Below are 10,395 nucleotides of genomic sequence, written 5' to 3'. Positions count from 1 at the left end.
AGTGACATCAAAGGGGATTGTGGGTCCCTCTTATCTTCCTCATGGTCCTTTTCATGTTCCAGCTTTGAGCTAGCAAATTGCCACACTCTCCTGGCCATGTTGTGTGCCTCACCACAGACCCAAAAGCAAAGGGCCAAGTCACAAAAGGTTGAAACTTTAGACACTATGAACCAAAATAAGACTTCCCTCTTCATAAGTTGATTAAGCTCAAGTATTTCGTTACAACACAAAGCTGAATAACACAGAAAATTGGTACCAAATATTTGGGTCATTGCTGTGACTATACTTAACAGTTTGGTTCAGAAATCTTTGCAATTTGTTTGAAGGATATCAGCAAAATTTTGGAGAAGCAGACTAGGTAAAAGAAAACCTACAATAAATTGAATTTAACGGGTGATTCTGATGAGGCCTCAGGATATCAGAATGTTAATAGGAATGCAGAAAATAAAGATTGTTCTGATGGGTTTCAGGTGGTAATGAGGACTCTATTGCCAATGTGACTGGAGGCCACCCTTCTTACACTGTGGTAAAGAATTTAGATGCATTATGTTCATGCCCTGTGACCATGGGGTACTGGGCTTAAAAGTGCTGGACTATTTTTATCTGGTAAAGAAAATTTCATGTCAGCACATGTTCAGGCTGTAGCATGGGTATGGGTGTTACTGGCTGGTTTTAGCCAAATTTTCAGTGAACACTGTCAGTAAAAGGAAGTAAAGTGAAGACATGAGAAAAATTCAATTTGGTCAGAAAAGAAGTATGAATAAAGGTGCAGCTGTGAAGGCTGCAGTGTCTGATGGATTACAGTTATTAAAAAGAAGCCAAGCACTTTGCTTCAGGACAATAAAAACATGTCTGGAGAGGATCTGAGAAGTTGGCAGACTGCAGTCATCACAGGCCCAAAGGTGTACAAATGTAAATTAGTTTCAGAGACTTTCCATGGTAGGCTCTTTGAGAACAGAGTCCCATAGCAACCCTGCTCACTCAGTACCTCATAAGCTACCATGGCAATCTCAGGTCACTGCAGCTATGGTTCAAGTGGGCCCAGGTATAGCTTGCGCTAGTGGCAGACTTTGGTCTTGTCCATGTGACACTGTTATGGTTTGATCTGAAATGGCCCCTGAAAGGTGTACGTTGAAGACCTAGTCCCCAAGGCAGCAGTGTTAAAGATGAGCCTTCAGAAAAGGGATTAGATCATGGAACTCTAACCTCATCGGTAGATTAACTGATTTGATGGATTCATACTTTGACGGCATTTTGGGAAGTATTGGAAACTTTAGGAGGTAAGACCTTGTTGTAGGAAGCAGATCACTGGGGAGGGTCTTGGAAGGGGGTATGTCTTATCCCTGGCCCCTTTCCCTTCTACTTCTGCTCCCTGGCTGCCATGAGGTAAGAAGCTTTGCTCTGGCACACACTCTCCACCATTATACTCTGCCTCACCACTGGAGGACAGCAAGGAGCCAGCTGACTGTAGACTGAAACCAGTGATATCATGATAAAAATAAATACTTCCTTCTTTACATTGATTTTCTCAGATAATTTGTCACAGCAACAGAAAGTTGACTAACATAGACACTGGTTTTGCAGGCATGCAGAATTCAAGAGTTATAGGGATAGAGGCTTCCACTCTGATTTCAAAACAAAACCCAAAAGGCCAAAAACTATATGCTAGGATTAGAGCTCCTAAAAGAAGCTACTGATAAGGTAATGCATTGAACTTTGAGAGTGAAGCTAAAGTTGCAAAATGAGACCCTATAAAGTTAGAGGCATCAGAAACATGGAATGCCTGCCAAACATGGAATCCTACGGGCCACACACAAAACCTCACAGGTCGTGTGGGCTATAGCCAGCAAGGATGGAGGGGCCAGCTTCCTAAACCCTTGGGAGTCCACATCCCACCAGTGTGTTAAAGAAACTAAGCAGGAAACTATGTATTTAATGTTTTCCCCACTGCTTGTTGTCTTGCTTTGATCTGATCCCTCCTTGCTAATTTCTTTTTCCTTCTTTTAAAAATAATAATTTTTACCCTGTGACACTTTATCTTGGGAGTGTGTAACCTCTATTTGACTTTAACAGGGACTCACAGACAAGTTTGCCTTGGAAGTCTTGGAAGATACTGGACTTGGACTTTTGAGCAATGTTGAAAGAGCTGAGACTATGGAGACTCTTGGAGTCAGATTGAATGAACTTTGAGTTGTCCGAGGGATATGAGCCTTTGGAGCTAAGAGGAGAATGCAATAGTAGAGATCTAGAATGTCATCCAAAGGCCCATGTGTTAAAGGTTTGTTTCTCAGGTTAGTCCTATTGGGAAGTGATGGAAACTTTAAGAGGTGGAGGGAGTTTAATGAGATGGCCTAAGGCATCAGGGAAATTTCCTCAAAATGGATTGTGATAGTCCAGTCCCTTTCTGTCCTTCTTTTTCTGACCCAGAAGTGAAGAATTTTTGCCACATGTTCCCTGTCACGAGGTGCTACCTTGCTACAAGCCAAAAAGCAATAGGGCCAGCCACCCGCAGACTGGATCTTCCAAAACATTCTAGACCTTTTCTCTGTATAAGTTGATTGTCTCAGATGTTTATTACAATAACAAAAAGGTGAAACATTTACAGGAACAAAGAAGTTGAAAGGTGGGTCATGAGTAGAATTGTATAGCACAACACAGCGGTAACCTAAAAAACCTTCAAAATGACCACCCTTGGCTCCAATCTCAGCTCTGCCTCTTAATAGGTTTCAAGAAAGTTACCCAAACTCTCTGAGTTGCCTCCTTCTGATTTGAAAAGTTGAGCAAATAATAGCATCTTGTTAGGGATGCTAAGAAGTTTAAATGAATCAAAATATGTAAAATTCTTAACTGAGCACATAGCAAGTAGTTGATAATTTTGTTGCTGTTTAAAGAGATCACCTGATACATAGCTTGTTCCTTTTTCTACAGACTCCATTCATCGGCAAAATTTTGTTATTACCAATCACAGAGGAAGTATTTTTCTTAAGAAAGGAGTTAGGAAAAATGTGTAAATATGAGAGCCTGGATGTCAGGAATGTTATGACCTTGGATGGCTGACAATCTGGTGCTTGGAGTGCTGAAGGCATTGAGTGGCAGGTGAAAGAAAGGAGAAGTTAGACTACTAGACTCAGAGGATGGTTTGCTTCTTTGTTTGTTTGTTTGTTTGTTTGTTTGTTTGTTTTTATGGTGCAAGGCATCAAACCCAGAGCTGCCTAACACATGTTAAATAAACACTGCACCGTGGAGCTATATTCCCAACCCTCAAAGGGAGTTTAAAATGTATGATTGCCTTGTTCAGAGTACTTATTGACTATTCTGAATAAGTCACAAAAAGACCGTCATCCTTTATCTTGTTGATGAAAAGAAAATGGGACTGCTGGAAACTCACAGAAATGTTCTGAAGCACAAGTAGGAATTTTAGACATGTCTTGCCTCTAAACAGAGCCTTCTTTATAAATAACAATTGTCCTTTGAAAAAAATGATTCCCATTGAAATAGCATGCACACTAAAGAAAACACAACCTTCCCAAGTAAAAATATGCCTCATTCCCCCTACATTTCTCTTATTTGGGAGTGAGTGGGAAGCTGTGTTCTGAAAAAAAAAAAAAAAAAAAAGAATAAAAAGACAAACATACCCACTTCCTTTCTCAAATACCTTCTTACAAAAATAGGCACAATTCAACAGTTTCAATGTTACTATACTCTCATGACTTGGGGCAAGTGTTAATCAAGAATTAGATGAAAGAAAATTTTAAAATTTTGTATTTCATTATACAAAAATTTAGCATGGTAGCATCAGCTATATGAAATTTCTGAGTCAAAAAATTAAAGCTTATTTTAACATTCCATTTTTAAAATTACCATGCTTCTTAGCTATGTGTTGCATTCAATACAGTTCCAACCATGAGGCAGGTGTGTGTATGTTCATGTATGGGTATGCACGTCTCTTTGTTGTTTCAGCTGGATCTACCTGCTCCTTAGGAAACTCCAGCCTGGAAGGCCACAGAAACATGATGCTACTAAATTTTTTATAAGATCACAGGAATAAAGTGAGGTTCAGACCAGTATTTTCTAATACATGACAGTGTAAAGTGTTTTGACTTTGATTGTTTGCCACCGGTTCCTAAATTGAGTTGGTTTAAGTTCAGACAGACAAACTTCTAAAGTCTTAATGAAATCTATAAGCTATACCTTTTTAAATCACAAGAAATATGTTACATATATTAATATTTTGTCCCAAACTCCTCTCGTGGAGAGGAAATCAGGATTGGAAGGGACAATTTGATAATCTAGAAGGCCATCGAGGGTAAATGATGAAAGTCCCAAATGGAATACCCTTCCAACAGAGTGGTATGGATAATTCAAGGGTTTTTTATTACACTAGACAGAATATAAATTGGGGGCCAAATATACACTGTTTCTGGGTAGAGTTATTGCTTATAGCAGAAACTGAGCTTGTCTATTGTCCTTCTTTCCACTGTTTCTCAAGTTTTATCTCCTAATAAATATTAATTAACAAGGAAGGAGGATCATAAGATCAAACCCAACCTAGGCAACTTGGTGAGACCCTGTTTCAAAATAAAACATAAAAAGGGGTGAAGATACAACTCAGTGCAAGGGCTCTAGGTTCAATCACCAATATCGCATATATATTAAATATTTCAGGAAGTTCCAAGTTTATTAACCTGCCCATGTACCTATGCTTGCATCTCTCCTGAAATATCTCGTTTGATTTCAATATGGTAGTAAAATTTCAAAATGCTCCCAAAACACACCTTATATTCACTAATAAAAAAACAATACTAATAAAAAACATAAGTCTGTGTTTTTTCATAGTGATTTTGGGGAAAATATTGATTTGGGGGGAAAATCAATAAATTCATAGTGTTTGACAAACAATATCAGTCCTTGAGGAAGTAGGCTAGATAAGTATGAAAGTAATCATTTTAAACTTTGACCATATAACCATGTCTTTGTCCAAATTTCTAAAGCTTTTAGATCTTTCTTCAATCAATAGTGACAGAGTGACATTAGAAAAATGATGAAATGGGACAACTCAGCCCTTGTCATCCCAAAGAAACATTAATTTGAACAGCTATCCACACATGAAAATGCCTTGATAGATGTAAAGAAATACAGATAAGATATTACAGCATCTGGATGTAACACAGAAATAAGAAAAGACACATTGAAGAGGGTAGAAAGGACAATTTCACATCCTGCAGGTCACTTCTTCTGCAAGCTTTAGAGTATTATATGTGAATAGTAAGAACTTCTGCATGAGGAAAGAAAAATGAACACCTGATTGTGCCATGGACCCCCCCCCATACCAGGTCTACCCCAGTGAAAACTGGTATCAGTGGGTTTCTCTGGTCTCAGGCTCCATATCAGCACCTATGGTACTGGGCTCTAGGCCTTCTTCAGGCTCTAGACTGATGCCAGTATCAAACAAGTCCTCAGAGGCTCAGACTCCATGGCAGCCCCCATGGTTCCAGGCCCTAAGGTAGCCCCAGGATACATAGACTTCAGGCCCAACCATCACACTGGCCTGATACTAGCCACATGGACTTTGGCTTGAAGCCCATCCCAGACTCCAGATTGGCCCCCAGATCCAGGCTAGTTTCAATAATTATAGACACCAGATCAGCACCTCAAAACACAGCATCAGATAATGCCACTATTCATGAACATCAATTCCAGCCAAATCCTTATTGTCCCAGGCACTAGAACTATGCACAAACACAAGCTCTCAGCAGATACCAACTCCAGGACCACCTAACAACTGGTTAGCCTTTCTGGCTTCAGGCTCCAGACTTGTCTCTATGGCCCCACTTGTGGACAAAGGTTACATGTCTGCCTCAGTACTACAACAGCCCCAAGCTTGTGGTTGGTACCCACAGCCCCAGGCTCCAGTTGACCAAGGATCCAGGCCTATAATAATATACTGTGGTACTGGAATGGCTCCACTGATGGATGATGCAAGCCTGATACCATAGAATCAGACTCCAGGCTCACCCCAAGGCCAGGCAAGCTCACACAGACTCAGGCTCCAGGGCTGTCCCTATGGATTTAAGAGCCAGACTGATCCCAGCACCAGGTCATCCTCCATGACTAAGGCTAAAAGCCCACTCCAGTGATAGGTCAGCATCTATGGATCCAGGCTTCACCTTGACCCCTATTAAAATAGGCTCTAGGCTTGCCCCCATGGACGCAATCCACAGGCCAGTGAATCCAGTCAATCCCAATGAAAACTAAATTGGATCCTGTGAACATAGAAAGCAGGTCTATTCCAGTAGACTCAAACTCCAATTCTGCTGCAGAGGATGCAAGTTAAAGACTGGTTCCTGTGAGAACTAGTAAGCCTACCAATGAGCCATGCTACAAAAACTGCCCAAAATCTTGGGAAAGGCAGACTGGTGAAAGATATTATTCCTGCTGAATGTAGTTCTTAAAGTTCCTGCAATAGGAACTTTATTTAGGAATAAATAGGAAATAATATTTTGGAATGTAGTTACTAAAGTTTCTGCAGTAGGAAAGATATTTTTCCTGCTGAACACAGTCCCTGCAATAGGTGCCTATTTATAAAATGCATAGACACCAACAGATGGCTACAAGATCACAAGTAGTCAGGGAAATATGACAGCACCAAAGGAAATAAAATAAAACACTAGTAGTTGATCCTAAAGAATTGGAAATCTTCAAAATGCCTAACAAAGAACTCAAAGTAATTATCTTTAAAATCTGACTAGCCACAAGAGAACACAAGTAGACAACTAAAATAATCAGAAAAATAATACATGTAAAAAATAGAATTTCAACAAAGATCTACAAACCATAATAAATAAACTGAACAAACTTCAGAGCTGGAAAACACAAAGATTAACATGAAAAGTTCCATAGAGAGATTCAATGTCAGACTGTCAAGCAGAAGAAAGAATCAGTGACCCTGAGGACAGGTCATTTGAAATTGCCTAATCAGGAGAACAAAAGACAAAAGAACTTTTAAAATATTTTAAAAGACCAACAGGAATTAATGGGACAACACCAAGTGAACTAATAAATGCATTATGGCAGTCCAAGAGATTAGAGAAATAGAAAGTGGCAGTAGGTTTATTTAAAGAAATTATAACAGAAGTTTCCAAATCTGAAGAGTGATCAGAACATCCAGGTATACGAAGCCCTATGAACTACAGATTATACACACACAAAAAGAACCTACCAACACACACTGTAATCAAATGTCCAAAAGTTAAAGACAAAAGACTTTTGAAAGAAACAAGAGAAAACAATTTATCACATGTAAGAGAACTCCCATGAAAGCACCAATAGATTTCCTATGGAAAAATTACTGGCCATAAAAGCATGATATGAAATGCTGGGATAAACCTTGCCACCTAAGAATAATATATGTGGCAAGACTATCATTCATGAATTAAGGAAAGATGAGAACTTTCCTAGACAAATAAATGCCATAGAAGTTCATTGTTTCATTTGACTGTCAATAAATACTAAAACAAGTTATTAAAGTTGAAATGAAAGAATGTTGACCAACAACATCAAAATAGGTGAAAGTTTAATATCCACTATACAGGTAAAAGTATGTATATTCAAATTTAGAATACTTTAGTGCACTAATAGTTGTGACAAAGCATTTTAACTGTATTATAAATGTTTTAAAAATACGAAAAATGACCACAGCTACAATAACATGATAATGATCACATGATTTAAAAATATATAAAGTGATACATTAAAGATACAAAAGTGAAAGAAATTAAGTGAACATGAGTTTTTGTATGGGTTAGAATCTTTGTTTTGAGCTTTGAATAAACTATCACTGTAACATATTTTATGCAAGCCTGATGGTAAATATGCAGAAAAAAGCTTGTAGTAAATTAACAAAAGATTCAAACTAATAAACCAAAGCATACCACTAGAGAAAATCACTTAATCACAAAGGAAAATAATGAAAGGAAAAACAGAACAACAGTCTTAAGACAATTAATAAAATGGCAGTAGTCCTATGCATCAGTAATTTTCTTGAGTGTAAATGGTTTTAATCCTTAAAATCAACAGTTTTTTAAACTATATGCTGCATACAGAAACTCATTTCACCCTTAATGACAAACAGAGGATAAATGTGAAAGAACAGAAAACAGATATTCCACACAAATGGAATCTAAAGTAGAGTGGAGGTTTGCTATACTCAACAGACAAAATAGACTTTGAGTCAAAAACAGTAAAATGAGAGAAAAAATCATATTTAGTCATAAAATAGTGAGTTCATCAATGGATACAACAATTGCAAATATATGTATGCATAAACATCAGAATACCTTGATATATGATACAAATATTAATAAAACTGAAGGTAGGAATTGACAGCAATGTAAAATACCAGGGAATTTAACATCCTCATTTAAACAATGGACAGATCATACAAATAGAAAATCATAAGGAAAAAATGGACTTGAACAATACTGTAGACCAAATGTACATAACAGACATATACCCAACATTTCATCCAACAGAAGCAGAATACATGTTCTTTTCAGGCACATATGGAACATTCTCCAAAATTTATCATAATCTACGGCATACATTTTAACAACTTTAAGAAGATGAAATTATACTATGTTTTTACCACAATGCTGTGAAAAGAGAAATAATGAATGGATGAATTATCAATGAATATGTGGGGTGTGTGCATGTGTGTGTGTGTGTGAGTGTGTGTGTGTGTGTATGGAATGCTATTGAGCCTTTTTAAAAAAGAAGGAAATCCTGTAATTTGAAACAACATGGATGACCCTAAAGGACACTGTGCAAGTTAAATAAGCCAGGTACAATTCCACATGATCTCACTTATATGTAGAATCTAAAAAAGTCAGTCATGGGAGCATAGAATGGAATAGTGGCTTTCTGGGGTTTAAAGATGAAGAAAGGAGAGTTCTTGGTCAAAGGATACAAAGTGATACAGAACAAATCATACCTGGAAATCTATTACAGATCTTGGTGGCTATAGTTAATAATAAAGTATTGCATACTTAAAAATTGCTAAGAATATAAATCATAAAGGATCTCAACACAAAAAGGTGTGAAATGATAAACATGTTAGCTTGATCTAATCATTTCACAATGTATATATGTATCATTGTCCATCACACTGCCTACTATAAATATACACAATTTTTATTTATCAATTTTATTCTAATAAAGCTGGGGAGGGGGACAAAAGCAAAATAATGTTCTTATATATAAACACACAGTGCACATAGAATGTCAGGGTTTCAAGCAGACAGTTTTCAGAGAACTCAGCCATGAATTGATACTGAGAGAGTCTTTGCCAAAGGCTAGCGTGAGACATTTGATATTTGAGGGAGACAGTTAACAGATATGCTATCCACCCATCACTAAATGCTAACCTTTTCCTCTGTTGTCAAGATATTAGAAATCAATGCACTCGGCCAAAATTTTTCAACCCTTTGTAAAAATAATTTTAATAAATTTTAACTTTTTTTCTCTTACTTTCTTAACCCTTTTTCTTGCCTAAGGCTCCATCCCAAAGATGAGCTTTTCCTTACTTATAGAACCAACATCAGTTTCAGCTTCTGCAGCCTTCAGTTTCCCAGGATAATTCATCCCGAGTGAATGCTTCTCCATACTCTGAAATTGAAGCTAAGAACACTGCCTGATCTGTCACTTGATGTCTTTTATAGATAGTATTATACTATATCCATCCCTATATTCAGTTTCAAGACAATTATCTATAAATAAAACTGCTTTATTTCAAGAGGTGAAAACTGTGCCATCCACTGTGCTTCATTTTTGCCTTCCTATCAGGGAGTACAGAGTTAAACTCAGTGCACGTGTTCAGTAAGTGATTCATTTCCCCTGTGCTAAGGAAGAGCATAGATTAGTGCCATGGGAAATTCATGATTTCCAAGCTCAACTCTTGCCTTAATCATCTCTCTCCATTCTATAAAACTACAATCACTTTCTGCAATCTGTATAACCCAACCTCATCTCCCTACTTGCAAACTTCTATTTCTTAGAAATGAAATAGTATCATCTCTCAAACTCATTCTATACCCTTGCCACTTACAACTTACCCATTTTCCTTCCAAATTCTCTATTTTTAAACAGAAGAGAGTCTTCTCCCTATGATTTTGGCTATCCCTTCAAAAGGTCTGACAATGATAACACTCACTGAAACTTCAGTAGGTGAGCAAGTACTTTTTAGAATGATATGTACTTCCTGACTTTCTGATTCTTACTCATATTATTGCACTTAGATTTCTACTTCTACTCCTCCACTTAAATACTTTATTTCAAAGATTGGTAAATCTTTGTCTATAAATCCAGTGGATATTTTTTCAAGTCTCATCTCACGTGATT

The sequence above is a fragment of the Heterocephalus glaber genome, unplaced genomic scaffold (genome assembly GCF_053883595.1).
Source record: "Heterocephalus glaber isolate CG9 unplaced genomic scaffold, H.glaber_assembly_v1.0 deba00001460, whole genome shotgun sequence".
NCBI classification, from domain to species: domain Eukaryota; kingdom Metazoa; phylum Chordata; class Mammalia; order Rodentia; family Bathyergidae; genus Heterocephalus; species Heterocephalus glaber.
Note: the sequence above shows the minus strand (reverse complement) of the source record.